Genomic DNA, 24,424 nt, shown 5'->3' with positions numbered 1-24,424 from the left:
CTAAGTAACAGTTCTGAGCCATTTCTCACATTTCATGATAGATGGCTATTTTGCAGAAGTGCCCACTATGACACAAGTACACTCAAAGGACTGGAAAGGACTGGAAGGTCAAAGATCTTCTGGTACACAACTAAAATACGTCATTACTGGTAAACCAAATTGCATCACTCTACTCACTAAGAAAACTTAAGTTTACTTGAATCAGAGCTTGTTTAACTGTGATCACACCACTGAAAACTTCAGCAAAAGGAGTATCCCTTTGGAACTGCACAGTGCATTGCCACAGAATGTGCTTTTGAACCCAAAAAGTAACCAAAGCCCAGGAAAGCCCCAGTCTCACAGCAAGATTGAGAAATGAAAAAGGTAGGTTTTCACATTTTCAAGCTTTACCCTTCTGCTTCTCTCCCTGATCCTGCTGCTGGGTGAGCAAGTGGGTGGCTGAGTGGGGCTTGGTTGCTGGCTGGGGTGAAACCACGACACACAGGGAGTAAAGATTCCTATACAGTCTTTGTGAGCCTCAGACTAGAAAAACGGAAAAATTATCTGGAAGATACTGAAGCCATAAAGTGGTACACTGGGCTTGGGTTTGATCCAATTTACCCTGGTTTATCAGCGGTGGTTTTCACTTATTTTCACAATTTACTCTTGAATTGCATCGGCATCAGAATTCAGAACCCATGTGCAGAACCAAAGAAGGACACATTTCTCTCTTAATATGCCATTGAGCTGTTTGCCACATCAAAGTAGATCTGATAACCAAAGAACTGAAAATGGAGCACTTTAAGAAACAATATACTGTATCTTTGGCCTTACATTCTGGACTAAATTCAGGTAAAATTCCTTATGAAAACCAGTAGGGATTCTGCCCTCAAGGGGACTGCTATGCAAGGCTTCAATTGTCAAAGCAGTAAGAGCTAATTCTAAAGGGAAGCAATCACTCTGTAGAGGCAGTCAATAATTTAGTTATGGGAAATGTATATTACAGATGTAGGTTAACACTCATTCACCATATTTGGAATGTGAAAGAATATTTTAAATATTAATTCAAAATTACAATCAAAAAACTTAACAGTTAAAAAAATGGCACTCTGGGACATAGTCAGGGTTGTGATTAAAAATTGTAGAATTACTCTCAGTGATTGACAGCAATGATTTTTGTCTCTCCTCCTGTTCAAAGGTTTTTGATGATGGAGTAACAGTGCTTCAGATTTGCTTATTTGCTGTGTATGTGCTATTCAAGTAATGTTTTTCTTAAGTGAGGGATAGAAAACTTAATTTTACATATGCTTGAAGTATCAAATAAAAAAATAATATGGAACATAAAAGATAAGAACTGAGAAGAAGATAAATACAATTTTGGGAACCAGCAACAAAAAATATTTACTACATTAGAATTCCAAAGATATTAAGGATCAAAAAACTATCAAAAGTAATTGAGGAAAACTCACAACTCAAAGAATTAGAAAAAGCTGAGAGAAGTAAGTCTGTACATTAAAATATATTAATTAAAAAAATTCTAATCCCATAAAATGTATTCAATCAAACAAATGGTACACTTTTCTGGAAACCTTATCTACTGCAAGAATATAATTTAGCAAAGTTTAACATTCCTGTAGGCTGTACTTCTGCTCCAATTTTCTTCTAAGATTGTGGGAGCCTCAGGCACTATAAAAATAACAAAGAAATTACTAAACAGTAGAAATCGTGTAAGAACAAACTTCCTATATTTTATCACATTGTTACTAATATACAAAAAAAATTAATGGTACAGGCACACGTTTTATGTGTAAGTCTGCTAGAATGTTTCAGATTGATATTAAATTCAGTTGTCACTCATTCTATCAGAAGACAGAGTGATTCCCAGCTGTGCAATTACTAGGAAATTTTGCAGGCTCAAGACTCATCATACAGAATAACAAATATCTCCTTTCTGAATAATTAAGATAATCCTCAAAATATGTTTCAGAAGAAACCTCTTCACTCAAGAAGTTTTTCAGGGTAAACAGCAAAGGCACAACAGATATTAACTGCTGTCTCCCAACGCTTGTTCCCACAGCTTCCTTCTTTGCCCTTGTGAAGAGCAGCTGTGGAAGAACAGCATGTCCCTGCTCACCAGATCCACTCCCACCATGCCTTTGATTGCCTCTGCTTAATTGCATGACTACAGTAAACTTCCATTGCTTTCTACTTTCTTCTAACATGAGCACAGAAACAGTAGACTGAGGAGCACTCATTTTTAGTATACCATAGAGAGCACTGCTTATCAAATCCTGCACAGTAACACTTATGCAGGCCCACAGCCAGAAACAGAGATAATCAGTCACCCAGAAGTCAGCAATTGAAGAGGACTGAGTTTCTGAGGTATTGGTGATGGTATAATTTGATCAACATAATTTTTCTATGAGTGATGGTGTCTGAAAAAGAAAAATACTCCTATTTGACTTTCTTACTCTATGTTGAATTTGCAAGGCTTAGTAACAAGAACAGAACCAATGACTCAACAACTTGATCATTGTGAAACAACCACATAAACCACCATATTTCATACCATAACATAACATATACAGCTACAACTTATCTGTGAGACAATTCTCCATTCACATCAGCTGTTAACCAATTCCTGTCAAGCAGTACCTTGGAGTGGTGCCAGCTAGACATTTTTAACGTTTCAAATTTAGTTAACACAGTAGCCAGCATTTGCAATTATGTGGGCTTTTTTGGTTTTTTGTTTGTTTGGTTGGTTTTTTTTTTTTTTTTTACAATCATAAGTCTGCACAATGCTACAGCATAAGTTGAACTGGTACTTTTGTGTTGCATTCATCCAAATGGATATGGTAACTGCTTCTTCACAGAACACTCTGACTGTAGATCTGATCTACATCCCATCTGAATAAACATCCCTATCTTGTTGAGGTTCTGTGATCTCATTTGAATGACCAATGCTTGCTGAATAAATTCCTTAATATTGCTTCAAGGTATAACTAGAGACAAAGACATTTCAATACAAGCCTGAATAAAACAAATATTTTAATTCAATCAGATGGACGAATTGGTTCATGGAAATACCACTTGCAATTCAATAATGACATTTTTAGGTTGCTATATTTTATAAAGAACATTTATAAAGCTGTTAAAAATTGGAAATCACATATGCAAAATGCATTTTTCATTCCTAACTCTAGTGCTACAAGGATTTCCCTGCAGAATGAAAGTGCAAGCTTGGCATTGTAAAAGTCTGCAATGTTTTAGAGACAGAATTTAAAACTTTCAAATATGCATACACAAACTTTATTAAGAAATAACTTGGTTGTATACTGCCTATTTTGACCCTATTGTGATGAATTACATTTCATGAATGTAAAACTAGATCCAAGTATTTTTTTTTCAAATACACAGATCTTACTCATCACTTGGCAAAGTTAAGACTTTTCCTAGAGCAATGGCTAGAGTCCACGTCAGCTTGCAACTACACGGATGTGTTAAGATAAAAATCTACTACATAATGTGCAAACTGTAAATAATGTTACATTTATTTCTTGTTTTCTGCTTTCACAAATTTCTGACATACTGTAATAGTGGAAGTGCACAAAAATAAATTTAACAAAGGTACAAATTCTGTCTTGGACTCTATAAAAAATTAGCATAGCCTGATGATGACGCCATCTATAATGAAAAAAAATAATTGTAATCCTGATCTGTGTCACTGCTTTTGCCTGGAAGACCATGCTTAGATACAAACTACTTCCCTCCAAAATTATGAATTAATATTAATAAAGTACATTTGAGTAATAGACAATGCACATTTATTAAATATTCCTATAGTAATTTCAATATAGTGCTACAGTAAAAAACAGATTGGAGGAAAGGACTATCAGTACATGATATTCAAGTCACAAGAAGGCCTTATAATCATTGACAATAAAGAAGTTATCCTAACTCTAAACCTACTTTCTGTTTAGCACAGGTTGAGTGTTGACGTAACTTTAATGAACAGGGCCAGTGCTGTTGAAAGCAAAGCAAATTCAGAAAATGGAAGAAGAAATTCAAGTCCCTAATATTGTGTAATATGCTGCAGATTTCTCCATAAAAATGCTCATATATACTGAAAATATTTCATCATTCACTGCTACTTATTTATCAAAATAAAAAGGTAATTTAGAAGATTTAGTATAATAAGGGATTGTACACTATATTCTGACAATGTCAAGTTCTGTATTCATTAAATGAACTGTAGTAATCTTTGGGAAAAATCTTGGTAGCACTGAGAATTGCAGAGGTGAGCCAATTAATAGCCTTCTCTAAAGACTTGATTTAAATCAGTCCTCAGACAACATGTCAAATCATTGAGTAGAAATGAATGGAGACTTAGGTGTACTGAATCTGCTGAGAGTGTATCGCACAATATCAAAAACACTTCCGCTGAAAGCCTTTGCTTTCAATATATGTTGACTGGCCACAATTTGACTTTATCAACTTTGGCTTTTGGTTGGCAAGACCTGTACTATTCTATTATCTAGCATGTTGACAGGGTCCTCCCCCTTTCTATCCTTTTTAAAGATGGGTACAATGTTTTTCTTTTTCCAGTCACCTGGGACTTCACCGACTGCCATGACTTGTCAAATATCATGGAGAGTGGCTTGGCAACTACATCAGCAAATTCCCTCAGGATGCTGGGATGCATCACATCAGGTTCCATAGAGTTATGTACATTCAGGTTCCTCAGGTGGTTATGAACCTGAGACACCAGATCAATAATTGTTGGGTTGAAACCAGCTCAGGAGTGTGTGTGTGTGTGTGTGTGTGTGCGTATGCAGGTGGAAGGGATGGGTCGAACCTCACGGAGGTGAAGTGGCATTGTAGCCCTCATGACAGGCCTCTGAAGCCTACATGGGGAAGCCTCGGAACACCTGTCAGTCACAAACAGCCTGGGAAAACTATAACACACCTGCTGGAGCACCTAAGCCAGGCTCAGATTGGCAGGGACAGTGAGGGCACTGCCTCCATCCTAGCCTAGAACCGCAGAGTGGCCAGTGGGCCAGAGGCACTGCCTGGGGGGGAGTTGCCATAAGGACCAGAGCAGATAAAATCATATGTTTGCCACATGTCACAGCCCTGCCATGTGGATGTGTGAGAGCTTCCACAAAGTTCCAATGGTAGCTATATAATTTGTCTCTCCCTCTTTCTCCTTCTCTCTTTCTTTGCTCCCTTCTTGGTGCTTTGGGTGGCTTGGAGCTGGTGAGGTTGGATTTTAATTTAAGTGTTGTGGATTAGCATACGCTGGGTTGATATCATGGTGGAATGTTTTGTCTAGCTCGTGTAGCACCCTTTTGAACTTTTGCCAGGTTCCCTTATTTTCTTCCCTATATTATCAATAAAAATACCTCTTGGGAACAAGTCTGGGGCTTATTCTCTTGACACTATCTCGAGGTATTGAAGAAGCCGATATATATATTTTAAAGTAAAACTCCTGACTGAGCCCGTGAGCTTGCAGCTCCGGGGCCAGAGTGTTACAGGTAAGCACTCTGCGTCCCCATTTCCTGTCCTGCTGTCCATCTACTAGAGAGGTGTGGGAAGAGAAGATGACACTGAAGACTGAGGCAAAGAAGTTGTTGAGTACCTCAGCCTTCTCTTCATCATTTTTATTGCTTTTCCAGAGTTGTTTATTGGGGTAGGAGGAGAAGGGAGGGGGAAGATACATCTTCTTTGACCTTCATTTTCTGATTAACATACCTGTAGAAGCCCTTCCTGTTACTCTTTGCATCCCTTGTCAAGTTCAGTGCCATTTTTGCCTTGCCTTTCCTCACGCTGTCCTGTACTTCCCTACACATGGTTGTGTTCACTGATTCCTTTCAAGGAGAATCACAAATTCTTCAAAGTGCCAATGCTGGCTATCCTAACTGGTTCAGGGAATTATGCTCTTGAAAAGTGTTTTAGCTACAGGTGCAATTCCTTCTGACAATTTCTGGGTACAGTTTTGACACAGAATGCCACATTTCCTATCACTGAAGATTCAAGTGGTGCTCTACAATCTGAGTACATTTTACCAAGACTTTAGTATCCTCTGAGATGAAAATTTGTAGATTAACCTACAAGCAGAATGCAAATATTTTCACTCTCTCACACTCCAAACTGTGCTGGCATTTCTAAGGAGTGAGCTGTCCCCCATACGATTCTGCTGGAAGAACGGAACACTACAATGCTACTATAATCAGCTTCCATCACACTTCATTGCCAGTTTCAAGACACAGAGTTATCTCAATGGTAAAAACCATGGTTATATGTTGCTTCTATGCACTCTAAGTCCAGGACGCCTGTAGTGTCCATATAAATCTAGCCTACTCCACCACATATTATTTATTCCTATGAAGAGAAAGAAGATACCTACTTTGTCCTCATACTCTTGTAAAAATGTTTTTCATTATTTAATTTATTATTATTCTTTAGATAGGCTTCTCAAAGATCTTGTATCAAAAACGCAGATCAAAGATCTTGAACGTTATCAAAATCGATCAGTAATTTATTTCATTCTGCATATAAAACTGAGTCCTTTGGAGACACCAACAGAAAACTGCCATAATTTATGCATGCAGAAGAATGAGAAGTGAGGAAAGAACTCTTCTATGGAAATTCATGTATAACAGTCAAGACACAGTAATTATCTTTGGTTTGCAGAGAAAATTTGGTTCTGTGCATAACTTTTACCTTTTACATATTCATTAAGCTGCTTGTATTAAATGTTGTTTTAAAATGAGTCCAGGCTAATTTTGCTGATAAAAAAATTATTACTGGCTCTCATTATTGTTTAATGTGGTTGGCTAATCACTCATTATTTAGAATGAAAATGCTACTACTAATATTCTGTTAATAGCCAGCATTCTTGACTAGGCTTTTGGGAAGAAATCTGTTTATGTATGTACTTGCTTAGTCTTTTCCCCCTTTTAAATATTTTCAGCTAGAGAAATTTATGCTTATGTGGTGTGCCTCATGGTAATACTGGAAGTCTCCTGTATCTACATGCACTGTATGGACTGCGTGTGAACAGTTTGTCAGTACAGATTCCTCACAGGTAAATGACAAGAAGCTTTTTCCCAGAAACAAAGTCCATTATAGTGGACCCAAGAAGTGAAACAGCTTCTTGTATTTGGTTGAGTGGTTCAGCTCATTTTTATGCCAGCTCCTGCAAGCTGAAGTCTGTTACAGGTCTACCTCAGAGAAAGCTGACTAAAGGGAAATCAGCACTGCCTGCCATCTGCAAGTCAAAATTATTCTGAAAATGGACTGTGGAATTAGGTGAGGAAATAGGCAAAATGGCCCACTCAATTTTTCTAACCACTATTTTTCAGCTGGTTTCTTATGGTCTTATGGAAAATTAAATGACATCATGTTTGGACCAGCAAATAGGATTTTGAAGGACCATTCACATAGTCTTTTGTCATGTGTAATGGATTTAACATTTCTCCTGTAAACATCACTGACTTATTTCTGTGTAATAGGCATCTATAAGATTATTTTTCAATGGAAAAATAAATGAAATATTACACCACTCTTAAACACAACATATATGTGCAACAGTTGGTTGTTTAAAATTTAACTTCATGTACTTTTTAGAGTGGAGTGTTAACATATTGGATATGAAAGAGCAATAATAAGATTACCTTCTGAGAAGAATGTAAAAATAATTTAGCGTTTTGAGAAAATATAGTTACGTGCACAGTTGGTAAATACAAAACAATCTGGACCTTATACAGATAATGGTCTATCTTATTTTTGTTTTGATCTGTTTTATAATTGAATGTTTGTTTTCCACGAGTTCAAAATAACCATGGGCATCTTTGGAGACTCAAAATCTATTATTATTAACTAGTAAAAGTATTAACATGTTATTCACATAAATATTTTTTGAAAAGGGATTTCTATATAACTAATCCATGTCTAATCTTTTTGCAGCCTTTATTACTACAATGAGGACTATCTTCCTCTCTCGTATTTTAGAAACAATCTGATAGCAAAGAGGTTGTACACACACAAGAAAAATTATTTTGCTTAAGGTATTACAGAAATTTTAATAGATCCACAGCAATGATTTGGCCAATATAATTATTTTCAGGCTTGAAGCAAACTTCAGTTCCAAATACTAACAAACTCCAGGTGAGTGGAGGTTCAGACTCATGCTTTAACAAGAAAAAAACCCTCAATCCATCCAAACAAATGGAAAGTTCAGTTTTATTATCACACTGAGACTTGCTTTCTTGAATGCGTATGTTAGCTTACATAAGTGAACCGCAAAATTTTGCCAGTGGCCGCACATTTCCTAGACAGAATTAGGTAGCTAATAATACAGTAGATTTCTTTCTTCAGCTCCTTAACCTTTACAAGGTTGTTGAATTTTGAATTCAACAAGACTTGCCAATGAATAGGGTAACCTATTTTTTAACTGTGAACTCTTTTGGACTTTAATAATTCCACAGAAACTTGACTGGGATCAGCAGAAAATGTACTAACTTTTATACTGTACTTAATTTTTCAAGCAGATATGTAATGAAATCAAGTTTCTCCTGCTAGACATTTTGTCTATGTTCACCCGTGCTCATCTGAATAAATATATATTAGATATTAAAATAATTAAATAAATTAATAATGACATTATTGTATGATATATAAGTGTGTATGTCTTTTTAGAGTGGAGTGTTAACATATTACATATGAAAGAGCAATAATGCAGATATCTGCTGTGAAGAATACATTTAAAATTAATTTGTAGTTTTAAGAAAATAGTTATATGCACAGTTGGTGAATGCAAAAGCATTCAGATCATATAAAGATAGTGGTTTAATTATATAATGATATAGTATATAAGTATAAAGTATAATTATATAATAATTATATTCATTTCTAAATTGAAATAGGCATTAAAATTAATTATTTTCCTTTTTAAGTAAGAGCTCAGTGCTAAGCTCCTAAGTATTGGTTTAGAAAAACAAACGACATCATAGTGTTTTAAAAAATGAGAAATAATCAAGTTTGCACTTCCTTACTGCCAGTGCTTTGTAGTATTTCACTTGCATGCTGATTCAGAAATGAAGATCCTGCAAAACTTAGGGATGGTTAGAATGACAGTATTTGCCTGGAAGTCATCTTTTTAAACAATAGTCTAGAGAGTGCTTCTGTAACACAAAAATAAACACAAGCACTTTGAAAACTCACCATAAATTATGTATGTGTCTCAGATAGGTGTCAAGCAGTCAACCAATTCGTTTAATTGAAAAACAAACAAAAGCTAGTGAATGCCATTTAAAAAGTTAATATAAAAATATTAACTTTATTAATATATTTATTAATATATTTAATTATATTTATAAATTAATATAAAAATAAGTGATGTTAATGGGAGTAAATATGCTCACAGCATAGCCACTGAGGCTAATTTTCCTCAACATCTCTCTCTACTCACAGATCTCTTTGGTTTTTGATACTAGCTCAGGTTTTCAGGATGAGAAAGGTAACTTTCTAAAATTGGCATTTTGGTCCCCAGAAAACCTTAACTGTGGTTCCTGATTTGCTATGTGCTTTGCTTCTCATGAATTATCCACAACTGCTCCTGCTCCTTGGTCTATCTTTAAAAATATGCTACCACAAATCAGTACTTAGCCATGTAATGAACAGCCATCTGTGAACTTCTGTAAATTACATACAGGATAAGCTAAAAAACACAATTTGGTCAAAAAGTCACTCCAGATTAAAAACATTTTTTTTCCTTCTGCAATGGTAAATTATTCAGATTTGGTTTTATGTTTAAAGTTTCAGATCAGAAGAGAAGTTTTTCAGCATAAATTTTATCTCCTAAGTTGACAGAATATGAACTCACAGTAGCACCAAAAACAGATTTAAGTATTAATTTTGCTAGCAAAATGGACTGTGCTTCATAGATGTAACATCACCTGGCTCTATAAATTCACAAATCTGTGTGACACCTCTCAGTTGCAAGAATCCACTAGTTAATGAACATATTGGTGTTCAACATGGAAGGTCTTGCTACAGTTACAGAGTCTCTGAAAGCATTAAAAATTGACTTATTTATTTTCACCCAAACCACTGTATCTTCACACCACTCAAGCCTTTTGGGAACCACCTGCGACTCCCTTCCTACTAAATCATGTTCCTAAATTGTCTGGGAAAACGTGACCTAGCTGAGGCTTAAGACATGCCGGAGACTTTCCATGTTGTGTAACTGTGTAGGCAATAGTGCTCCAGATATTCAAGAGGTATGTTGGATCTGTGAGCAGAGATTCAGCTCTTTTGTTTCTGCATAGGTCTTTCAGCCACACACTGTGAGTTAGTTCATGCTGACAGTTAGTATTGTTACAATAGTGGAATCTTCTGATGACCAGTTCCTAGATTTCATTTTATTAATTAAAAAACCTTACACGTTACTACCAATAATATAAACATTAGTGAGTATAGGTACGGGTATTAGTTGGCCTCACCAAGGGCAAGATTATTTACAAGGGCATGTAGTGACAGGACAAGGGAGAATGGGTTTAAATTGAAAGAGAGTAGATTTAGACTAGATATTAGGAAAAAATTCTTTTCTCTGAGGGTGATGGGTCATTGTAACACATTGCCCAGGGAAGCTGTGGATGCCCCATCCCTGGAGGTGTTTCAGGCCAGGTTAGATGGGGCTCTGAGCAACCTGGCCTAGTTGAAAGTGTCCCTGCCCGTGGCAGGGGAGTGGACTAGATGATCTTCAAGGTCCCATTCCAACTCAAACCATTAAATGATTCTATAATTCGATAATATAACAGTTGTTTGTACAAATAATTTATTTTCTTAATACCATCTCCATCTCGCCTAAACAATGTGACTTTTGGGGTGGAGGATTTGGAACTTGTTAATGAAATTTACATTGTCCTCAACTCAAGATTGGATTGCTGCAATAAAATTGACAGGAAAAAAATCTTCAATTAGTTTGTAAACTGAAGCCCATGTTCAGTGCAACACCCATTTACTAATTAGCATTTCATAATGTGCAGTGCTTGAAGATTTACGCTGACTTGAGCTGAGGGTAATTAAAATATAAGTACATAGGACAACAATAGTAAACCAGTTGTTTATGCACTTAAGTCAGCATATTGTATTTTCCTCTAATTGATTCAATTAATCTTCAGCATTGCTTTTTCTTCTAATGTTGAGTTGGGAAAACTCATCTTTTCCCTACAGCAGGACAGCTCATCTCTGGCTCAACCTCCCCTCAAACACTAGATGAAAGTCAAAACTAAGTGGAAGCATGCATTAGGAAGCAGGAGGTAAATAGCTCATCAGTCACAAATGTGTGCCTTGAGTGCATGACCCTCAGGAGTAAGTGTTTGGGAAATATGACACAAAAAAGGTTTGTCCTGACAGTCACTAAGTATGAAGTTGTTTGAGAGTTACCTATGTGAACATAGTCCCTGCACTGGCTTTACATTTACATTGATGTGTTAAAGGCAGTGTTATCTGTTGACTCGGTATATAGAAAATTACCCAGTAGTCTGAAGCCTCAACTCACAATTCTTTGTTGGGAGGGGAGAGAGTGTGTGTGTGCAGACTCTGAGAATTCTAGATCCATAGAACATAGAAGCAATCCTTGTAGTAAGCAGTTGAAGATAGAAAATGTTGTTACCATACAATTGTTAAAAAAGATCAGTTGCAAAAGAGAAGACTTCAGGAAAATCTATTATAAACTGGTTGTGATATTATATAAGGGAAGGAATTCAATTTGGGTTCCATAAAGGCCTAGAACCCTACCTCAAGCATCCAGAAATTAATCAATTTCTTGCCATAATTTCAGGAAAATTAGGATTGCTCCTGGGTGTACAGTAGCGTGGACCAGTCCCTCACCTAATTGTTGGGATGCAGTAAGGCTACTACCAGAGTATAGCTTTCTGCTTCACTTAATTCAAAAGGCATTAAATGTGTGCTATAGAATGGTTTCATGATGTTAACCAGCATGTAGGAACTTCACTTTGAAAGTACATGTGTGATCAGTACTATACTTGTACAGATGCATCTGATGTCTTAGGCAGTTGTCCTTTTAACTGAAATGAGATTAATGATGCTTTTGAAGTACATCGGGTCAACTAAAATGAAAGCGACCTAATGAGGAACATACAATGTGCCTTCATTAAAAGCACAACTTTGCTGGTACAGTGTCGCTAGATGAATGCAGTTTTGAGAAGAATCTCCATGGGACAGTTGTACAACCCTAGTTCATACCACGCAAGCAGTTTAGGACCAGATACATCAGCAATGCACTCCAGCTGTTTTGCAATATTCCTGCAGCACAAAGAGGCCATAAAACCAATTTAACTAGTCTGTTAAGTCAGGTTCATGGCTGCTTTGTGCCAACATGCTAGCACAAAGCTGCCGAATTGTACAGGTGAACTTGTCCTGCATTCTGTCTTCAAAATGATAGAAAACCTTAAATAGTCTCACCTGAAGTGGTATATTATCACATGCGCCAACATAACAGCCCACCTGGAAATCTTGTTGCAAAGTGGAAACACAAATAAAAGGAAATTACTCATTCAGTAAAAAGAATGAAAATACCTTAAAAAAATGGGGTTCATTCTCTGTTTCAAGTTAAGCTACCATTGGTGTTCAACAAGAGAGAGAACATTCCCACCTGCCACAAAGGCACGTAGAGCCAGTAGCAGTTAAGACAGGCTTTCTCCATTCTACCAGGAAGCATTTACTGAAGTTATTAGAATTCAAGAGGGCTCTGCTGGGCACTGAGTTTTATTCCTACTCATTTAAAAAGTATACAGCAGGTTGTCTTGAAAACACAGGTACTTCAACACTGTCAGAGATACTTCCTGAAGTCTACTTTTTTCCCAAAAGAATATGAAAAATACTGTTTCGTTGACCGAGAAAACTTTATGCCTCTACTATTACAATATATGGAGGCCTGTATTGCAACTGCAACAATAAGCCACTAAAATAATAATTTCTTCAACTGTTTCTAGAAAAAAGTATAATAATAATGTCAGATAACTGCAAATATTCTTTTACATTGATGTAATTCAATCTCTTTCCCTTAACATCCACCTAGGCTAAAATGGTCTATTTTTTAGAGGTTAATTATACTGTTTCCAATCCCTTCAAAGCTACTGACAAAAGTAGTGTGTTTACTGGGGTCTTATAGACTTGCTGAAAGCTTAGCACTTCTCACAAGACGGATTTAAAGATACGCACTTAGTACAAACAATTCTTTACTATGCAGTAGCTTTCAGGAGAAAATAGTTGTATATATCTATATAACTATAAACTTGCATTCCACCAAACAAATACTGTTCTTAGTTACACTCATATGATTTCCAAGCTAAAAAAGCTTAGAGAGTTCTCACGGATTTGACTTTTTATATTCCACTTTTTTCCTGACTCCCCTCCCACTTATCCTAGGTAAATGACCTGTTAGTAGAGAGGTAACATCTGCTGTTTTTCCTAGTTGCCTAGATCTCATGGGGAACTGTAGTCAGTAGCAGTACTGTAGCAACATTAGTCTACCTCCATATGTGTAGGTAAATCTAGCTCCAGAGAAATGACAGAAAGAAAAGCCGTCCTTCATCTTTAAAATAATGAGACTGGTCACACATGATGCTAGATTTAGGTAAACCACAAATTTTAGTCTCTGACTTGGACGATACAAACTTTCATGTTGAAATAAATACATACGGTGACATTTCAAATGCCATGTGTTGTAAGAATGCAGCTGGTTTCTGTATTTTATATAACTGATATTTTATATAGTCAATATTTCATGGACAATGTATGCTCATGAGTAACTCTTACTAAGCTCCTTGTGGTGTTATCAGGAAACTACAAGCCTTTTGATGGTACAACATAAAATTAAACTGCCTTCATATCTCATCCTTCTAATATTTTTCTGTCTAATTGGCAGAGATACAGGGAACACACAGCTTGACTTGGAAACTAAAGCGGCCACTAATTAATTCAGTTTGTAGTGCAGAAAATACTATTTTGTGACCGTGTTTCAAAGCTTAAAGATTTTATTTACTGTGGATCCTAAGTGTACTTTTCCCAGGAATAAGACCTCAACTGGATACACTGCCTCAGAGCTCAAGTTTCATAAACGTCGACAACCATAGGAGAACATAACCTATATAGAAAGTTGGCCAGCCACAGACAAAAGGTCTGTGGTCTCTAGGTGAATGTGAGTACAGACATCTAAACTGGATCTCATTTTCAGTTACAAAAAATGGATACATAAAATTAATTTTTCACAATGCTGTAATTAAAACCATGGTTATTTTATATTAATGAGGTAAAGATGCCTGTCCTCTATGCTATATTTAACCCACCTATTTATTGACTGAGTAAACTTATGGTGCTTATGAAGCTGAAAGGCTGCAAGACATGCAACAACTTTATATTCCATTCACTAGTGCTGTGTGAGAAACTGGGAAAAAATCTGCTAGGACCCTTAAATCTAAATATTTATCTCATCAGTTGGATAAGTTTTTCAACAAAGTCACACAGTCTTAGATAAGGGAAGCCTTTGGGTAACTATGCTTACAAATGTACAAATCCAAAGAGAATCAACCCCCCTAAACTTCACAGACACAATCAACACTCTTCCAGTGGTGCAATGATTAAAACTCTCCTCTAGTGACCAATTTCGAAACACAAAAAATTACAAAGTGGCAGAAATTGAAGTATTAGGTTATTCTCAACTCTTTTGCCAAACGAAACTCTCTCTCTCTCCCCCTTTCTCTCTCAATCACACACACACAACACATTTCCATACTATATATACCCTCCTTGTTCTTACTTTTATATATTGTTTTAATTCCATCTCATTTAGATTCTCCCTAAACTGACCTAAACCAGTTTCACATCAGGATAAATTTGCATTGTTACTTGATTAATAGATATCTAATTCCCTCGTGCTTCCTCTACAGTTTAAAAATCTTAACTTCCCATTTCTCTGCTTCCCATGATACTTCAAAACCCAAAGGCTATCCTTCTTAACATTTGTTTTATGTATGCTTCTATAATTTACATGATTTATATTGTTATGAATATTTTATTTAAGAGATGAGACACACATTTTTTAATGTGTGGTGGTTAAATGAAGAACGTTTTGGAATTATGTTTAGGGTTTTGTATCTCAAGACACAAGTGCATAAAGGGTAGTTATCCCTATCTTTTAAATAAAATCAGGAATGACAAAATATAAACTTTGCAAATTACGCACACTTAACCTTGAGGTGAAAAAATTCATTGCAAAACCTTTATGCAGTAACCTTTCAAGAACTCTACTAACACTGAGTTTCCTCAGTATTTAAAATGGATGCTTCATCATGATGGAATGATGGAACCATTTTAGTCAGCCATTAAATCTGTAGTCATCCAGGTTTTTATTTTATATCTCAAGATGTTTCCTAGTTCTAAGTTGAACGAAGCCTTTTGAAATATTTTAAAATAAAAGATGTTTTATAAAAAAAAAAAATCCCCAGTTTTCTAAAACACAAAGATAAAAATTTTCCATTTGACTAAAGGATAACAACTGTGACAGCTTTAAGTATTGGTAAGTGAGTCTATTGGTAAAAGAAATGCCTGGTCCTCAAGGCTAAAGGTCTAAACTTAAGATGTGGTTACACTTTCTGAGTTCTCTTGTTTGAATTACTTGGTCCAGACTTTTATAAATAATTATATATGTCACTCCTTTACAGTCACTTCTGCGTATTGAACCAATGAGAATAAGGCTACTAAATACTTTTGACAATCTAGGCCCTAGATTTCTCTGTCCCAGTTTCTCCAATTGTAAGAATGTACATTAGCTAATTATGGTAGAATGCTTTGTTGCTGCAACAAATGGTAGTCAAATAAATATGTAATACATGTAGGAGACAAGAATTTTGAAAAACCTATGGAAGGATAAATGGAAATAAAATATATTTTTGTTATTAAATTGAGAGTGATTTAAAGATGTAGAAATCACAATACTGAAATCAAGAGACCTGCCCAAGGAAAGACAAAACTATTGAGCCTTTTGCCTTACTACAGAATTTTATTATGTCAGGCAAGCTGTGAAGAATCAAGTAAGCCATCACAAGGCTGACCATGATCATGAGCTTGAGGTAGATAAAGAACATTTTACACTAGGTGAGCTGAATTACAACAAAACTCTTGTCCAAGTTCAGATTAACTTTGACTGATGTAGCCTATCCTCATCTCTAATGAACACAAAATTCTGGTCAGTGTTAAATTATCTGGTTTAATGTTACAGATGTGTTTTAGGATGACACCTTTTTGTACTGAAGATAAGGTCAAGAGATTGTCAGTCTTCTAACACATAAAGATAAAACTTTCCATTTGACTGAAGGATAACAACTGTTACTCAACTTTAAGTATGAGTAAGTGAATGAGAAGTCTACTGAAGGAAAAGAGGGTTAATTAATCTGTAGATTGGTATTTCAGCTACAAGGAATTACTTCCCTGAAGTTCTTTTCCTGATAAAACAAGTGAAAACAGGATTGGAGACAGTGAATGAATATAGCTTTGTAGAGGGATAAAGAATTAGTCTGAATTTCTTTTTAGCCATGGATTGATTTTAAGCTTTTTGTGCTTTCAGCCTAATCCTCCAAGAATGTAATAAATTGTTACCTGAGGTCAGCATGAAGGTGAAAGTAGCAGTTGAGTCCGCAGGATTATCAAACCTCTGTTGTTAGATTCCCCTTTTTATATTCTCAAATATAATTCACAACTACTTTTAAACTGACATTAAGCAGTGTAAAAATGGATCATAACACTCTGTGGCCATCAATATAAAGAAATAAAAATAAAGGTCAATATATCAGCAGGAAAAGTACGGTAAGTATTCTGTTTGCTCAGTTGATAACAACTACTAACCTAGTCTATCCCAGTATGCATGGCTTTATAAGTGGTAGAAATCTGCTTGCTAAACACACAGGAACTACAGAATTTCCAAACTAGTTACCTCATAATTGCTTGGCTAAGCTTATCTCCTTCTGTGACAGAGTGACCTGCTTAGTGAATGAGGAAAAAGCTGTGGATGTTGTCTACCTGGAACTTAGTAAAGCTTTTGACATTCTTTCCCACAGCATTCTTCTGAATAAACTATCTGCTCACAGCCTGGATGGGTGTACTGTTTCTTGGGTAAAAAACTGGCTAAATGGCCAAGCCCAGAGAGTGGTGATGGATGGAGTTAATCCAGTTGGCAGCTGGTCACAAATGGTGTGCCCCAGGGCCCAGTACTGGGGCTGTTTCTGTTTAGTATCTTTATCCATGATCTGGACAAGGGAAAGTTTCCTCAGGAAGTTTGCTGGTGACACCAAGTTGGGCAGGGATGTTGATCTGCTGGAGGGTAGGAAGGCTCTACAAAGGGATCTGGACAGGCTGGATTGATGGACCGAGGCCAATGGCATGAGGTTCAACAAGGAAAAGTTCTGGGTCTTGGACTTAGGAAAGAACCATTGCCCATGCAATGCTACAGGTTTGGAGAAAAATGACTGGAAAGTTGCTTGGAGTAAAAGGACCCGGGGGGTCTGGTTGACAGCTGACTGAACATGAGCCAGCAGTGTGCCCAGGTGACCAAGAAGGCCAATGGACCTGTATCAGAAATAGTGTGGCCAGCAGGACCTGGGCAGTGATTGACCCCCTGTACTTGGCAGTGGTGGGACTGCACCTTGAGTACTGTGTCCAGTTTTGGGTCCCTCACTACATGAAAGACATTGAGATGGTGGACCATGTTCAGAGAAGGTCAGCTAAGCTGCTGAAGGGTCTGGAGAACAAGTCTGATGAGGAGAAGCTGTGGCAGCTGGGGTTGTTTAGCCTGGAGAAAAAGAGGCTCAGAGGGGACCTTATCACTCGCTATAACTACCTGAAATGAGATTGTAGTGAGGCGGGGATTGGTCACTTCTCCCAAGCAACAAGCGATAGGACAAGAGAAAATGGTCTGAAGCTGTGTCAGGGGACGTTTATATTGGATATTAGCGAATTTCTTCACTGAAAGTATTTCCAAGCACAGGAACAGACTGCCCAGGGAAGTGGTTTAGTCACCATCCCTGGGTGTGTTCAAAAGACACAAAATGTGGTGCATAGGGACATGGCTTAGTGGTAGATTTGGCAATGCCAAGTCAATGTTTTGACTCTATGATCTTAAAGGTCTTTTCCAACCCAAATGATTCTATGATTTTATTCTATAATGCAAATATCAAGAAGGAAATGTCTGCTACAAATCACTAAATATAGTTTAGAACAGTAATAATCCCTTTAAAAAACTATCATTACTGTATTTAATGACTGGCTCACTGGAACATTATGGACTTTCAACATCATATTGGTTCATTAGCTGTCAAATCGGCCATTAGTGCTGGCACTGACCAACAGTATAATAATCTTGGTTATCCTTTCTACATTATCCCAATAGAAGCCATCACTATAAGGAAATTGGTATCCTAAGTTGGAAATATATTTTTAAAGTATATACTTAAACTATATATTAAAGTTTAAACAAATATTTTGCTCATAACACAGACACCTAAAAATATATCAGATCTCTACTGCATTCCAGCAAGAGTAATTTGCAGTTGTCTAAAGACATTCTTTATTTTCACAGAGTTAACAGGGTAATGAAACTTGCTGTGATCAGCAGAAAGTTCAGTGAAAGCTACGAAACCTTTTTAGGCTCCACAAATGCTGATCCCCCTATCCTATCAGGAACCTCATCTTGCCATAGTTGCACTGTTATCAGTATTCAAGACAGCTAATTTAGAGCTAAGTCTGCTCTATAGCAGTATAAACTTTGGCTTGTACAATGAGAACAATGAAAAGAGCAATAGGAGTTATAAACATGTGTAGAATAAAACCTAAATATCATGCTAATTACAAACAAATTGAAGTCACCCCTGCAAAATTTTACCCAAGCAACTGAAAGTCTAATAATTTTTTGTTTCAAATAAGTATTTTTATTAGTGAATAAAACATACTATTCTTTTAATCAATATTAAATACCAAAAAAAGACTTGGAATGTTGTCTTTTACTTAGGATAACAAATTTTTCCATGGCAGCTTTCAGGAGAATTAAATAAGTTTTCAACTTACACAGTTAGCTCAATAGGAATGTATCACTAAATAAATATTGTCAAATTATGTGTTTAGAAATCAACAAGCAAACAAAGAAACCCATTAATAATAAAGTGGTGGGAAATGCTAGTATGCAAAGCCATGGAGCTATAGTTTTGAATGCATGGAAAATCAGAATCAGACTCGAAAGAAATTACAAACTTGTGACTGAACAGTGAACCCCTAAACCAGAAGAATGCTCAGAGGAGAAGAGAAGGGCAAAAACTTCTAGAATTTTTCAATTATTACATAAATAAAGAAGAACTAAAGCCATAAGTCAGAATTTTCCCCTCACTGAAAAAATTCTTGATGATCTCAGCACCAGTGAACTTTATTATAGAAAGAAAACACCTGACCAAAAAAATAAGAGCTGTTGAGTAACTTCTTCTAATGAAAATGTAAGAAAAGGACATCACTTGGTATAAAGTGCTATTTATAGCTTCGTTACAGTCTCTCCGTATAGAGAACTAAAAAATGGGAAGTAGAACTAAAAAATGGGGAGTTTGATAAGAGTATAAATAGGAGTATAAACACTGGAGGAATAGTGTTGCTATAATTACACCCCTGAGGATAGGGGACAGCAGATGGAAAAATTGTTATTAAGAAAAATGGGCGCAAGAGCAAATGAAAGGTGGTCGTTTCATTATATCCATAACCTCTATTACTTAATTGTTCTTATCACTTCAGAAGTAGGACCTCAAGAAGTTACACGTAATAGTGATACTAGTGTAACTATCTCAGAGTTGTCAGAAGTAGTAAAGTGAACACAATCACCTTATCTTGAATTTATATGCACAGATTTATTATCTACAAATTGTACTTAAACTATACAGCTAAGGCTGTTGGTTTTCTGTGCTCCACACATAAAATTTAGCGTGACCTGATTTTTGCATCATAACACAGTCCCTCCAACAGTTTCTTTGCTATTCTCAAGCCTCTTGACATTTGTCTATTGTGTAGTTTGCTGGGCGCAACCTAGTACAACAGAGAGATGCCTTAGTGACTTCACCCAAAAGACAGACAGCAAACTTCCTAAGGGCTTTTTGCAGCTTGGTAAATGTCAGAGCTCATTGAGTTGTCTCAGGTGGGAAGAGACAAAAGCTATAGAAAAGGTCAGGCTGCTATGATCCTGGTTATCCTACCAATAACAGTAAAAAAATAATTTAAAAATAATTTTCTTTCTTTCTTTCCTTCCTTCCTTCTCTTTCCTTCCTTCTTTCCTTCTCTTTCTTTCTCTTTCCTTTTTTCTTTCCCTCTTTCTTTTTTTTTTTTTGGTATATTACAAATTAGCTCATCCTTTAATATAAACCATTCTTATTTTCCTAGCATACCACTGCAGACAGTTTCAGAATTCTAAATTAATTTCTGACTGATCTCTACTAGAAGATTTACAACTTGCAAAACCGTGTGATCTGAAGCCTGATTTATAGCTCACTGACACATAGCAAATAGAGAGTATTAAGATGCTATTTGAACATGAAAGCACAGTGCAAGAGAAGCCTTTTCAGACACAAATACAGAAGTTAGAACAGACAATATGCTCAACCATACAAAAAGTCTGCCATTATGTAGCACTCCAGAGATTAAAGCAGATAAAAAAGTGACCCTTCTTAAAACATTACTTATTGTAATAATGTACAAATTGAGGATAAACATTATGCCATTTGGCCCAGGACAAAAAAAACCCTAAAATAAAATAACTGTTTCAAAGTTCAGGGCTTCAGTTACTACAACCTAAATACTCAGCTGCTAAAATGAACTACTTCCCCAAACCAAGGAAGTAGACAACACTGTATCTAACTGAAAGAGAAATACAAATAAATATAAAATAATCTTTACTCAAATGGCAGATGGTTTCAACCAAGGAGATTACATCTACCATGGATGAAAATTAACTGGCTGCAAACTAAGTAAAATGTGTGAGAGGTGTAGTCTGGGGAGGATTTTTGCAGTCCAGAAAAAAATGACTTTGAGAATTACAATTCAAGTTTAAAGTACACACTGTTATCTTTATATTAATGTATGTGTATTTTATACATTTATTTTGTATTAGATTATGAAGAAGGAAAAAGAATAGTCATCCTACAAATACTCTAAAGGTACTTTTATATACACATATAAGAATTACTCTGAAATTCAAGTGATTATTCAGAAACACTCTCCCAATGGAATTATTCTTCCAAAACACTATAAATCAATTATTGATTTATTTTTTATTGTCAGCAACAGTGATAGCACCTCTGGGATAATGTATTTAAGATGGACAAAAAGTTACTCTGCAGAAACAATTGAAGCCAGAGAAGAGAGGCATGAGAATAAGTGAGAGAAATAACTCTGGAGACACCAAAGTCAGTGAAGAATGAGAGAGAGTAGGTGCTCCAGGTGCCAGATCAGAGATTATCCTGCAGCTTGAAGTGCAGACCATGGTGAGGCAGGGGGTCTCCCTGCAGCCCATGGAGGTCCATGGTGGAGCAGACGTCCACCTGCAGCCCGTGGAGGACCCTGTGCTAAAGCTGGTGGATGCCTAAAGGAGGCTGTGACCCTGTGAGAAGCCAGACTGGAGCAGGCTCCTGGCAGGACCTGTGGACCCTGGAGAGACAAGTCCATGCAGAAATAGGTTTGCTTCAGGACTTGTGACCCCATGAGGGACCCATGTTCTAGCAGTTTGTTCCTGAAGGATAACACCCTATTATATAACTATTTTCTATTCACTGCCCAATTGTAAGTGACTATGACTGTACAGAATATTTGGTTAACTAAAAGCTTTTTTGCATCAGTCTTCTAAAAAAAAAAGAAAGCAACAACAACACCTCCCCCCTCAAAGAAAACCAAACCAGCACTGTCATCCTTACTTGTCTACATTGTTCTGCTTCTGTCTGTATCAAGGTATCAGGCCTTGGTACACTACACCTAATTTCAAATCAGGTGTTTAAGCATATCTTATTTTAAAGTACTTAATTCTGGGACATAAAGTTAAGCAAAGGCTTAGGAAAATGAAGCTTTATTTTCATCCATTCCATAACATTTCATTTTAGAATAGGTTTTTCTATGTGAAGTTCTTACTGGACATAGGACATACTCCATATTTATTGGAGTGAAGTAATATATCTATAGTCAAAATGTATTTTGCCACTAAGTTAAAGAAATAAAAAAATGATACCACTTTTTAAATTTCCTCCTTCATGTAAATTCTTAACACTTCTCATTAGTGATGCATTAAGTATTTCTTGTGCTCACACACAAAACATCTTGGAATTACTGTTTAAGGTCACATTTGAAAACTCTAGTTATGCTTCTTATGCTACTGCAGCACAGAAGAAAAGATAAAAATAAAGGAAAAGAATAATTATTCCCTATTAATCTACAAGGAAACAGTTGAAGACAGCAGTATTACCACATGATTGGTAAAATAATTATCAACTCTAAGGATAAGCCAGGAAGTTACCTAGGATTGCAGCATTAAAATTTTACTTGCTCTTCAGGAGATCTCCTACCCAGAAGCATAAACCTCATTGAGTTAGTGCTTGCTTTTAGTAAAAAAACCCAAGCAACCACTGAAGTAAAAAAAAAAGTAAATAAAAATTAAAAGTAAATAAAATAATAAAGTAAGCAAACAATATACCCATTGAGAGGGACAGAAAAATAAGACTCCAGAACTTGTAGCTCCGAATGACTTTTCATACCTTGTTTGTTTTTTACTTTATAAGGTGTTAACCTCTAACTCAATAGTGACCTTAAATGCTTAATCTGGGTCATCAGCTGTTATGAGTTCATGAAATCCTTACCATCTTCTTAGATCCAGAATCCCACACCACTTCTGTTATTTTCTCTCCTCTCAGAGACAGAGACAGGGGCTCAACTTAAAACCTTTTGACAAACACTGAAAGGGAGATTTACTGTCCCCTCAATTCATATAGCTTATCTTTTGGGACCTTTCTGAGATATGCTCTGTACCAATGATTTAATCATTTCCTGCAAAGATCTCTGCCTTTGTGCTCTGCCAGTGATCTAAGGTTCGTGCAGCAAGCACTCAATTCTCTGCCACTCAGGAAGATTAGATAATCTGCTGATTGGATAGTCCACTTGATCCACAAACTGTGTCATAATAGTTAAGCGAAGAAAGCAGTCCTTTCTTACAATGCTGACTGCTTTGTCTCCTTTAACTTTCATGAAGTTTTGATTGACAGTCTTTGCTCAGATAGGCAATGATATGAACTCAATAAGGAGTGGAAAATTCAATGGCAGTTCAAAGGAAACCTCCAACTTGTTTGCTACTACTTTACTTCAAAAAAAAAAGGTTTTTGTAGATGACATGTCTTAGAAGCAAAGTGAATCACATACCAAAACACTTTCTTTTCTCTGGACAGTCTCAGGTATCTTGATGTTTATCACTAATAGAGCAACATCTGAGTACACCCCCTTGATCAAAAATTGCTTATGTAAAAATTAAAAAAAAAGAAAATTCTGCTGGCACTCGTAAAATCACATTCAAACCACAAAGATGACACAGCTCAAGACTGCTCCTGTTTAATATTTGAGAGATTATAAATTATTCAAAACATCTATTTTTTCTGAAGATCTGTCCTTCAAGTTTCTTTTTAAAATCTATTTTTAATGGAGATTAATTCCTTTATTTCTTACCATTTTTTTCTGATTATGTCCTGAAATTCTGATTTTATCTGGCAAGGTATCAAGAGCTTGATCATTAAAACCCTCACTAAGCAAGAGTCAGTGAGTGGCTACATAGCAATAACTTTGTTTTTGGCTACCATTGCTTTGGATTTTCAGAGAACTGAATCACATAACAACGTAGGATGGAATGGAGGAGCCTTGGAATGACTGCTTGTCCAACTCTTCACTCAAATCAAGGACAATTTTAATTAGTTCTCATAATTGTTATTAATGTGCCCAGCTTTTTCTAAAAACACATGAGATCCAGAACTGAGTACTTCAAAACCTGGGAAATATATTTCCAATTATTGAATATAACTTTTAATAAAAGCATTTCTGTTTCACCCGTAGTGTACAGCATTAATATATACACACTGAAAGACCAAGCAGAGGCAAAACTGAAGCAGATTAAAAAAAGAAAGCTTTTAGTTTTGTAAAAAGGTAGAGAATATATTCAAAAGCCTATGAAGTTGATATGTATATTCTGGTAGCAATGATGTAGACAAGACAACTCTTAATCTTACCTCCACTGTTTTGCCAACAAGAAAACCTCTATAATTCAGATGCCAGTTGAGGCATAACAAATTTTACAACAGAGTAAGTATAT

At 36.1% G+C, this 24,424-nt stretch overlaps 1 protein-coding gene and 1 long non-coding RNA gene across 2 annotated transcripts in view; one reads left to right on the top strand and one right to left on the bottom strand.

The window, feature by feature from the left end:
* Nucleotides 1–24,424, bottom strand: part of CNTNAP2 (contactin associated protein like 2) — a 1,004,683-nt gene that overhangs the window by 222,771 nt on the left and 757,488 nt on the right. The gene's annotated exons all lie outside the window — the stretch shown is intronic.
* LOC108640227 lies at nt 5,106–16,814 on the top strand. The gene is made up of 5 exons (XR_001921010.1): nt 5,106–5,153; nt 6,953–7,066; nt 11,218–11,303; nt 14,081–14,209; nt 16,634–16,814. It is a non-coding gene; the product is annotated as an uncharacterized LOC108640227 (long non-coding RNA).

This window comes from Manacus vitellinus, unplaced genomic scaffold (assembly GCF_001715985.3).
Source record: "Manacus vitellinus isolate BGI_N305 unplaced genomic scaffold, ASM171598v3 scaffold_3_pilon, whole genome shotgun sequence".
In the NCBI taxonomy this organism is placed as follows: domain Eukaryota; kingdom Metazoa; phylum Chordata; class Aves; order Passeriformes; family Pipridae; genus Manacus; species Manacus vitellinus.
This window is presented reverse-complemented; position numbering and strand designations above follow the sequence as displayed.